Source organism: Chenopodium quinoa, unplaced genomic scaffold (assembly GCF_001683475.1).
Source record: "Chenopodium quinoa cultivar QQ74 unplaced genomic scaffold, ASM168347v1, whole genome shotgun sequence".
In the NCBI taxonomy this organism is placed as follows: domain Eukaryota; kingdom Viridiplantae; phylum Streptophyta; class Magnoliopsida; order Caryophyllales; family Amaranthaceae; genus Chenopodium; species Chenopodium quinoa.
The window spans coordinates 109,035-120,542 of NW_018742815.1; the positions used below are offsets into that span (position 1 = coordinate 109,035).

The 11,508-nt window shown below is 31.5% G+C and overlaps 1 long non-coding RNA gene across 2 annotated transcripts; it reads left to right on the forward strand.

The window, feature by feature from the left end:
* Positions 1–663: 663 nt before the first annotated feature.
* On the forward strand, positions 664–3,033 carry LOC110725529. Of its 2 annotated transcripts, none has more exons than XR_002512175.1 (3): positions 664–867; positions 1,099–1,146; positions 1,987–3,032. It is a non-coding gene; the product is annotated as an uncharacterized LOC110725529 (long non-coding RNA). The 2 variants fall into 2 exon arrangements; XR_002512174.1 differs by having other exon boundaries at positions 669–867; positions 1,099–2,261; positions 2,459–3,033.
* The last annotated feature ends 8,475 nt before the right edge of the window (positions 3,034–11,508 follow it).

The window sequence follows — 11,508 nt, forward strand, 5'->3', positions numbered from 1 at the left end:
TTTGAAAACAATATCCAAGACCTACGTTACAAGAGTATATATAACCTTATGGAGCTCAAAAGACTCAAGTTACAAAAGCATTAAATGAATTTTAAAAACCTAATTAATTAGGAAACACATATCTCAACGTCTATGCTTGTAATGCTAGCCTCACAGTAAGACAAATATTTCACAGTTTTATTTTGCCCATAGTTCAACTTACAAATGATTAATATTCCTTTATAGCACTGATATAAAATAGCAGTGCGTAGTTCCAAACAAAATGTATACTGCAATATTCCTCATCCCTTTATGCTAAAAACAAACAAGAATCAAATGATACATGCAATGCCTTTAACCAACAACTACATTGTATATATGTACATTCATTAGTGTTAAACCATATTATAAACATTATAACGCCTAGCTAAATCGCTGCATCAAAACACCGTTGACGTCACGCCTAGCTAAATCGCTGCATCAAAACAACGTTGACGTCATTCATAGCACAACGTTGGGGGGGCGCGCGCGTTGCGCGCGCACCAACAACTAGTGTATATATACATATATATATATATATGTATATACATATATATATAGAGCTAAGATCATATGAGAACCATGTTGAATAATAGGAACTAAGAACCTATCTGCACCGTTGATCACGACTCATCAGACGGTCTACATTAGACTCGCTTCATTACGGGTATTATCGTAATAATTCGCTTTGAATGACTACCCAGGATTTCCTCCGTTTCTTTTTTTTCTCTCTCTATTTTCTTTAGATTTTCTCTCTCTTCCTCTACACTATCTGTGAAGCGATTTTCTTTGATATGCTCTTCGATTTCTTCCGTTTTGTTCATCAATTTGTCGCATTTTCTTGTTAAGGTATGTAAATTTCGATTTATTAGTTTGTTTAATTTGCTCGATTCAGTTAAAGTTTGCTCAATTTGGTTTCGATTAATTCGAGTTTGAATCTAGGGTTTTAGCTATTTTTTGTTTGAGTAATTTGTGTGTTTGCATTTTTTAATCAGATTAATTGGTCAAAAATTTGAAGCTTTTTATACTATTTTCTGCTTTATTATTGTGAATTTGATATTGTATTTTCTTTAATTGAAGTTTTACCCCTCTTTGTGGCGAATTTTTCTCCAACGATATACAGCTAAGGTAAATCCGTAATTTTCTTACAACTTTGATTATTGAATTTCTCGAGATTTCAATTGAGTTTACTGAATTTAATATTGTTCGAATTGTGGATTTTCTTAATTGGATTTCTGGTTGAAATTTTATAATTCTGAATCGTTTTTTATTTATTTTTTAATTCTGAATAGTTTAATGATATTGTAGCTTATTGTTGTTTACTCGATTTAATTACTAGTGTTTTGGTTTGGTTAGGGTTTTCGTTTTTTACTTGATTTCATTGATTTTTTTAGTTGAGACGCTTAGCTTTGTATTATTGGATTTTTTTTTTATCTGGATTATGTTTTGATGCTTGTCTTTGAATTTTCACGAAAATTGTATTATGTGTGTCTTTTGATTATGTTTCAATTTTCTTTGCTTTTTGCTTTTAAATTCTTATTATTTACCTTTTATTTAGTTTGCTTTGCTTTTTATAATTTTTTATTTACTTTGTGGTATGGCATTGTATGTATAAATTGTTCTGAAAGTTGGTTTAAGCTATTTGCTAGCATTTCTATGTCTTTTTGTTGTATTTTGGAACTTAATGAGATTTTGATATCGATGTACTAAACATTTCTTAGCGTTTCTATGGTAGCTAGTATAGGTGTTATATTGCACTTATGGGTAGATGATGGCATACAATGTGGCGATTATTGATTTTATTTTTTATTCTGATTGTGATTTGGTGCATGAGAATTTGTTCATTTATTCCTTGTTTCATTGAATAGACTATTAATCTATAATAAAATAATTTTCTAAAATTTGAGCTCTTACTAGTGTTGATAAGGTTCCTTTTCCTCTCACTTCTGGTGTTTATTATTCACACAGGTGCGGAGATGGATGTCATCCCGCTTCACACTTCCATAACAAGTAGACTGAGTTATACTACATATTGTTGCTCTTGTACAATATGTATTACATACTATATTACAAGAGTAGCAGCAAAATATATTGCTATTAAGTTATATAGTCTTATTTGAGAAGACTATATAAAGAGCAGATATAGGGAATTGCAGATTGAGCTATATTACAAGAATAGCAGTCTGCAGATACAGGGAATTGCATATGCGTAAATGAACTAAACAACTTAGCTATCTGAACAAGTAAGAACGATCTAAAACCCCCAGCGAGTGTACATACACTTTATTGATTATTGTGTTTACCTTTTAGATTGTTTGGTTTACTTTTGAATAATTTTTATTTAATACATACGGATGTTTTATTTACACACTCAATTCTTTATGCTGCCTTGATTTGCAATGACTCTTTTTTGTCACTAACCTACTAGCTTAATTGGTAGGCTGCAACTGCTGCTCTGGAGGCCCTGCCAAGCCTGCAGCTGCTGCTCTGGAGGCCTTGCCAAGCCTGCAGCTGCTGCTCTACCAATGCTGCTTAGGTTGCTGCTACAGCTGCTGCCCCGACATGGCCTGCTGCTGCAGCTGCTGCCCTGCCATGGCTTGCTACTACAGCTGCTACTTTTGCGCTGCCAAGGGTGCTGTTGCAACTGCTGCTTTGATTTTCATTTTTTGATTTTATCTACTTTTTCAACATGTCCCTTCTCATTGTGGACATGGTCCTTTCTGCATATATATTAGGATAGTAATTAAGCTTTTCTTATTTACTTTTGAGTATTTTTATTTACTTTTGTGATTTTTCAGTATATAGACAAAAAAAAAACGATCGATTGTGTCAACTAATTATTCTTACTCTATAATAGCCTACTAGCTCAATAGTTAGAGCATTGTGCAAGTGCACAAAAGATGTGGGTTCGAATCCCACGTAGGTTCTTCTAACGCCTCGAACCATTGTAATGTAATTATTTTTTTTAATACTTTTGAGTTTTTCTAATTTTCATTTGAGTAAATATTAACTACTCTAAAAGTGAAATTATTTACTTAAATGATACTTTGAGAAACTGTTTAGCATTTTTTTAATTTACTTTAGATTAATTATTATTTACTTTTGACATAGTTTGCTTTAATTTTGATTTCTAACAAGATTATCTCCTAAACTAAGTACACCAAACTCGCCTCTTTGCACAAACCAAAACTGCACCCTTTGAGCCCCTCAAAACCACTTCAGCCCTGCACAAATTCTACTCACAAAATGAGCATATGTATTCATCACCTTTACATACCCAACAGGAGGGCATTTCCACGTGTTTACAGTTAGCTATGCTGTAGCACAAGGTGCATCACTAAATACTCTCTGCGCATAGATTAAGTACTCCTCCACCATCTTTTATTTACATAACCCGCAGCCAAGGCAATAGCATTAGGATTCGTGTTCTCAAATTACGTCTTATTTCTACATGTCCATGCCGCCCACATTAAAGTAGCTGCTGTCCTTAACTCACCAGAGCTTAATTTCAAAGCAAGCCAAACCCATCTTTCTATAAAAGAGGCAGAGGGTGTATCAGCAATCACAATAGCTAGAGGGTGATGCTGCCATATAGGAGCTGCCACCTTCCAATCAAAAATGGAATGAATTATTGTCTCAGAGCTAGCACCACGAATTGGGCAGATCGCATCCCCTATTATATGACGCTTTTGAAGCCTTTCTTTGACTGCCAGACTGCCTTTATAGGCCCTCCACAAGAAGTGTCTCGGGTTTGGTGGACCTCGTAGCAACCAAATCCCACACCAAAGGTTCTCCTCCCCACCATTTACCATCAGCAAACTGATCTTGATGACCCAATTTTGCAAGCCAATAACCAGATTTTACCGAGTATACACCTTCTTTAGAGATACATTAATTTACTTTTACTGCTTTTCTATTTACTTTTGAGATATTTTTTTACTTTAGTGTAATTTTTCCTTCATCATTAATCTATCACTTTGAGTGACGGTAAAGAGAGCAGGTGTGTCCACTATAGGATCGAGTTAACCTCATGTTACACTGATCATAAAAAAAGCAACCTCTTTTGTTTGTATACCTTAGAACTAATTTGATTTACTTTTGAGATGTTTTGTATTACTTTAGAGTGTCTAATATTTACTTTTAGAGATAATCTATATAGGAATCGAGCCTACACCTCTAAGCATCCGCATAGTGCTTTACCATTTGAGCTAATAGGTTTACTTTAAAGTCTTTTTTGTTTACTTTAGATTTGATTAAATTTACTTTCAGTTTAGAGATAACTGATGCAGGAATTACCTTATTCAACCTTACTCATCTTCTGTATTTTTATGTAGGATCATCTTTTAGAGCAAGATACATAGTTGTTATGTTACTACTTTTTTAGTTATTTTGAATAACTTTAGATTGTTTTATAATATTTACTTTTAGAAATATAACCTATGTAGGAATTGAACCTACATCTCTATGCATTCGCATAGTGCTCTACCACTTGAGCTAATAGGTTTACTTCAAATTCGTTTTTATTCAATTTACATTCTTTTTTATTAACTTCAAATTAAAGTCTTATTCAGTTTAGATTTTTTTTATTTAGTTAAAGAATGATCTTGATCATAGATGAGAAAACCTCCTCCATATGATGAGGATAAATCTGTACTAATGAAAATATAAATCTAAGGCCACATTTTACAAATTCAAAAGTTGAAATCAATCTCACCTCCTTCCTTTACACTATCAACCGGACAACCATTTCAGTATCTCCATACTACAATTGTTGATCCTTAAAAGCTGCAGCAGTAGCAATACCATCAATTATTTATTAGAGCACTACTAGTTTTATCATCTAGTTCTACATGTGCTTCATTTGGAGGCTTATTTGCATAGCTTCCACCCACACTAAATTGTGAAGACCCAAAGCTAAATTGTAAAGTTTATCAATAGTCAAGATATTAACTCTATTCTTTATATATAATACACAATACCCTTCAGCATTTATCCCATTCTTTACCAATATGTTATACTTTTAAAGAGATATATTTTACATTTGCTCAATTTTAGTTTACTAACACATTTTAGTCACCAAGTTATACTAGTGTCATTCTAATTTACAAAGAACATAAACACCAGAACAATTATTTAACAATCAGCACAAAACATGAGCAAGTGGCATTCATTATGGCTGAAGATTATTGAAAAAGTCCTCACCCATAAACTATTTGATCATCTACTTTGGCAGCTATTCAGTATACTTTTAAAGACATCTAGTTTACTTTAAGTGGAAATGTATTCAAGGCCACTTAAAAGTAACTAGAATAAAAATTCAGCTTGCAAAACACTTAATAGTTAAAGGATTTCAGGAAAAAAAAAAAACTTATTCTGTGATATACTTGTTTTTTTTTTTTTTTTTTTTTTTCTTTGAGCAAAATAAATTCATTATATCAATTAAAACCCTCACATCAAATCAAAAAATAAACCACGTTTGATATCAATGTCTCAAATAAGATCGCGAGGTGAACCAGCTCCAAAAGCAATTATAACATACTCTAAGCACCCATATACAACAAAAAGATTCACTAACAACAAAGTAGAAATTATGAGCATAAAAATCAAACACAAATAAGTTCCTAATAATTAAGTAACAACCAAAGAACCATGACATAGAAAGGAGGAAGTAATTGAGATATCATTAAGTCTTTCGATTTACTTAAAAATACAATTGATTTACTTTTACTTAGTTTCTATCTACATTTGAAATTGATAATATAATAGGATTCATTGGGGCATTTTGTCGAACATTTAGTATGTATCGCTTGATTTTGCTTAAATTTTGATGAAATGTAAACAGAAATTATTGAATACAAATAACAAAATTTAGAAATTGAATAGAAGTGAATTCGCCAAAATTTCGAGCAAAACTAATCAGATTCGAGCCTTAATTTTCTTTATAAAAAAATTGAGCCTTAAATTGACAAAATAAAAAATCCAAAGAGAAGGAATTCAAAATGTTGAATTGAAATCATACCTGTATTTGACTGAAAATTTGAGTCACAATTGGGAAACTTGGAAGCTGGATTTGGAGAGAAATTATGTTCTTGAGGAGAGAGAAAGTAGTATGAGTTTGTGAGAAGGGAAGAACGAGATTATCAATTTCCAACGCAACACGCGCAACTACATCTTAATCGTTAATTTTGCTCAGATCTAACGGTCCGTATTAGTTCCTAGTTCTTATAATAGACAAGGTTCTCATTATAACCTGATTATATATATATATATATATATATATATATATATATATATACATATATATATATATATATATATATATATATAGGAATAGGATCGTGTAAAAACAAGTGTTAAACAAAAAACTGAAAACTTTTAATCTGAGCCGTTCATCAAATCGTACGGCTGACATTTCTTTCCTCTTATTTTCAGACATTTCTGAATTTCTCTCTCCTTCTTAATTTCAGGTTATTTTCTCTCTCCTCTCTCTCCTTTCTTCTCTTTCGTACTTTCTCTCTCTTCAACCAGTTTCTCTGTTTTCTCACTCTACTTTGTGTTTCTCTTTCTTCGTTCTCTTTCTAAACGCGGCGGAAGGAGGAAATTTCACAAATTAAGAGCAAATTTTGGCGAAAAAACTCTAGATATCACAATTCAGGTATGATTATATTCGACAATTTGTTTGTGTTTTCACGAATTTTCAGCGATTTTTGTGATATGATATTTGCGTTTTTTCTGTTTCGATTTTCATGAATTTTGCATGAGTTCGATTTTTCTGATTTGATTTTAAGAATTTCGCATGGAGTTAGATTTTTTTTGAGTTCGATTTTTGCAAATGTAGGGTTCGATTTTTGCTTATTTTTGCGGATCTATAGTTCGATTTTAGATTTTGAATTTCAGAGATTTAGTGTTCGAATTTAGGGTTTGATTTTAGCTAATTTTTGCGGATTTTGATTTCGAATTAATGGCTGTTTGGGGTGCGAATAGCTAAAATGCGATTTGTGTGTGTGTGTCTGTGTATGTATAGCCACCGTGAATGCAGCAGTTTGTTGAATTGTGGTTTTAATTAAGTTTTTCTAACAAGGATTTGATTTTAACAGCAATTTGTATTGAAGTGCTGTGTAGGATTCAGCAGCTTATTGGTCTGGGTTTGGGGTTTCGGTGGTCTGGGTTTGGGGATTTCGGTGGTGGTGGTGGTCTATGTTTGGGGGTTTTGGTGGTGTTGATGGTTGTGTTGATGCAAGTGAGTCTGTGTGGTTTTCTTCTTTTTATTTTTTTCGAGAGGGGTAGGGGTTGGAATTACCAGGTAGACTTGTTAAATTATCCTGGATCAAAATTTTATAACACAATTGTTTGATGTACTATTATGATGACAGGACAATTTTATGGATTTCTTGGTTTGAGGTCATCACAGTTTCCAGCATATGCTCTTACGGTTGGTTTTGAATTCAAATAATGTGGAGTTACTTGGGTTGGGTATGATTTATGCTCAAAGGTCATAAGAAGCTGATTATAGCTCTTCTTACTCTTTGTCTGCTGCTGCAGAATTTAAATTGTAACAGTAGTCATTTGGCAAGCATGTATAGTGCATTAGCTATACTGAAGATCCTTGGCTATGATTTTTCTTTGTTTGATTCTGAATCCATATTGAGATCTATGAGAAACCTTCAACAATCTGATGGGAGGTACGCTTTTCTCATGCTTCCATTGCCCCTTCATACATCTAGTTTTTTGTATTATTCATTTTTCTCTTTCTGATGCCAACTTCTGAAGTTTTGAATAGGACCTGCCATCTTTAGGGCAAATGTAATGAACCCAAAAGGGGGCAAAAGACCCTTTAGCAAAAGAAGACAAAACTAATTAAGGGAGCACCCCTAAGGGGTGTGGCAACATGGGACTAAATTCTGATACTCTTGAGCAGTAAAGGACAAACATTATTAATATTAGATTATTTTTGTAGTTTTGCTTGATTATAAAAGGGAAGTAGCATAGCAGTAGAAAGGCGTGAGATTTGTATTGTGGAATGAAAGAGAATGATAAGCTAAAGTTACCAAGAGAGTAATAATCGAAAGTATCAAAGAGAGTAATAGCCTAAAGCTATTAATCTACAGTATTATTTTGTAACCCTTGCCATTTTATTCGGGAATAATTTGGACATGAGAGAATTGGCAATTCATTTGGATGTGTTAGGATAATCCCTTTTGTGAAGAAGGGATTATAAATGTAAGTATATCTTTATTCTTTCCAGAAAAGTGTTGTAAGCCTCTCTATCTTGTCTTTCTTGTATTGCTCACTTGCATGATGAAAAAGGATTAGATTTCTATGGTGGTTTATTGGTTAAGCTGGGAGATTTTGGTGTAAATATGATCCCTGTGTTGGTACCGCATAAACTATGGCTTCGGATATTTTTGACGCAATTATAATGAAAAGGTTGATATATTTGTTTGGGATGACTGTAGTACATTTGGAAAAGCTTTACATATATGCTGTGTGGTTCGTTAAGCAAAATTTATGAGTTATTAGCTTTATTGTTTTTGTGTGCCGAAAGTCTATTAGCTCAATTGGTCGAGCATTGTGTACTTATATTGTGCACATGATGTGGGTTCGAATCCTACATAGGCTTACATGTAGTGATCTTTTAAAATGTAGTCAAAATTAATATATTAACCTGACCTCTGTATAAATGTTAAATTGATATTGTTACCTTATTTTTATATATAGTGACCTATGGGTAAATGGTGTCAAATTGATATAATTACCAGAAGTATATATATAGTTACCTTATTTTCGTATATAATGACCTTAGTATCATGGAAATGTTGTAAATGTTGTCAAAATTGATGTAGCTACCTTATTTTTACATACAGTGACCTTTATTTTTATATATAGTGACCTATATGTAAATGGTGTCAAAAACTTAGTCGATATAGTTACCTTATTTTTGTATATAGCGATCTTAATGTAAAAATTGTAAAAATTGATACAGTTACCCTTTTTTGTATATGCTGTATTTTATAGATTTTTGTTTATTTTTTAATTTTATTGGGTTAAAATTATAGATTATGGCTTGTATTATGAACAATGTGATTAAATAAGTGACCACTAACTAATGTCCAATGTGTGTATGTTTGGTTCTACAATGTCATGTATGAACTAATCTTCACAATTTGAGGATGTTCACGGTAATCTCACTATTATTTTGTTTGCTTAATGATAATTCTTAATGTTTGTTAATTTATTAAAATTGAAATTTACATATTTACACATTTTTCAAAACACGTAGTTTTAATATACGATTTGGTAATTGATTCATATTTTTCAATTTAATTTAATGAAATTTAAAATAGTTCATCTTCATCTAATTCAAACTAGTCTAAGCAATGGGAAAATAAACCTGATTTTTAAAAGAATGAACCACAAAATCCAAAGATTATGTAATTATTTTTTATCTATCTTTTATCTATCATGACTAACCTTTTTGGATTTTTAGGTTGTTAAATTTTAAGTAATACACATTATTTGTGTTCAAGTATTATTTCAAAAAAAAAATGTGTTTAAGTATGTTTTTGCGTAGTCAAATTATGAGAAGTTTATAGACCGTCCCCCCCGGTTGTAAATCCTGGCTCCGCCACTAAATCCAGTTTATATATAAAAGTATGGCAAAATTTTAAAACTAAAAAAAATATGACGCAAAATAAATTACAAATCAAGAAGATGGGGAAGAGATAAGAAGAAGTCATATTGAGAGGAGATTGTTTTGAACAAATTTAACAAACAAATTATATTGACGTTATCTAAGAGATACGTATAAAGTGTAGATTTAAAATAAAATAAAAAACATTGATGACATCACATATTAAATTGGCGGGAAAGAGAGGAGGGTTGTTGATGTTAGCATGTTTTCTTTTAGTATTAGTTAATAGAATAGATTGTTAATTAAGACTTTGTAAAAGTTAGTGTAATAAAATATATATAAATTAGTGTAAAAATTAGTTAATAGAAAGGTATACATATTAAATTTTAATAAGGATGTGACACGTACAAAAGAGAGGAGGGTTGTTGATGTTAGCATGTTTTCTTTTAGTATTAGTTAATAGAATAGATTGTTAGTTAAGACTTTGTAAAAATTAGTGAAATAAAATATATTTGAGATTGTCAATGATAGGATCTTAGTTTATTTATCATCAAAAAAATTCGTTCATTTTTCTTTATAATATCGCAAACTTTAAAAAGTTAAGGTAAAAAATTTCGATTTCTGAATTAGATTTCAGTTTTCTTATTTGAAATTCGGTTTGGTTTGGACTGGACCAAGTTCTAATTCGGTTTGGATGCTATTTTGGAAAATCCAAAAATAAGGGCTTGTTTGGCATTGTTTTTTGTTTTCAATTTTTAGTATTTTTGAAAACAAAAAACCAAAAATAGGAAACAAGACAAAGGTGTTTCCACTTCTCTGTTGTCAGTTTTCAATATTATCATGATTTTAATGGGTTTGTCTAATTTTTTTTTTTTTTAATTATATGACATATATCATATGAGTTTGAAAACAAAAAAACCAAAAAACAGAAAACTACAGCGATGCCAAACGAACCCTAAATTAATTCAAATTGGTTTCAGTTTAAGCCTCAGTCTCCAAATCGAGCACCGATTTTTCACCCCTAATTACCTCCACAATTTTCCAACTTCGTTGCCCACCTCATTAATCATCATTGTTGTTGCTTTGCCCACGTCATTAAGTACTTCATTCACTCACTCCCCTCCGTCGATAACTAATCAATCAATCAAAGCCTTAATCCCATAACAAAGTGAGAAATATAGGGTATGGTTAACCTTTAAAAGTAGTAAGCTTTCGCTACTCTATTGATTTCGTCTAGCTCGATGTCATAGTGAAATGCATATTTTTTGCGATTTGAAATTAAAAGTTGAAGGAGTAGAGATAAAATTGGGGGAAAACAACTAACAATAATTAACGGTAATTAGATATCAAATACATAAATATGAACTTTTATCAAGGCTATTTTATCAAGCTAGGGCTATAACCTTATATTCTCTTCTTTTTTTTTTCTTTATCATGTACCAAATTGTTAATTGTTAACTCTAGATGAACATTTGAATTTTCTTAATAAGATGGTTAGTTCATGAATATTAAAACAAACATCATGTTACGTACTAGTCTACAAAGTACAAATTAATACTTGTATAGTTGTATTATATAAGTGTCAAGTAACTTGTTATAACAATTAACTTGACCGGTTGAGATCATTTAAAGTGGATTGATATCAATGGTGGGATTATTAAAAAGAATCACAAAGGTGGAATTATTAATCTCCGACGCTTAAAAGGTGGGATTATTCCCATCAATTTTTCCTATATTTTATTACTTTCTTCAATTTCTACTAAAATTCTGCACATTGAGAAATGGAGTAAGTATTTAAAAAGGAGGGAGTATATATATTAGATGCCTAGATTTAAGAGTTAAGGTAATAATTGGGGACT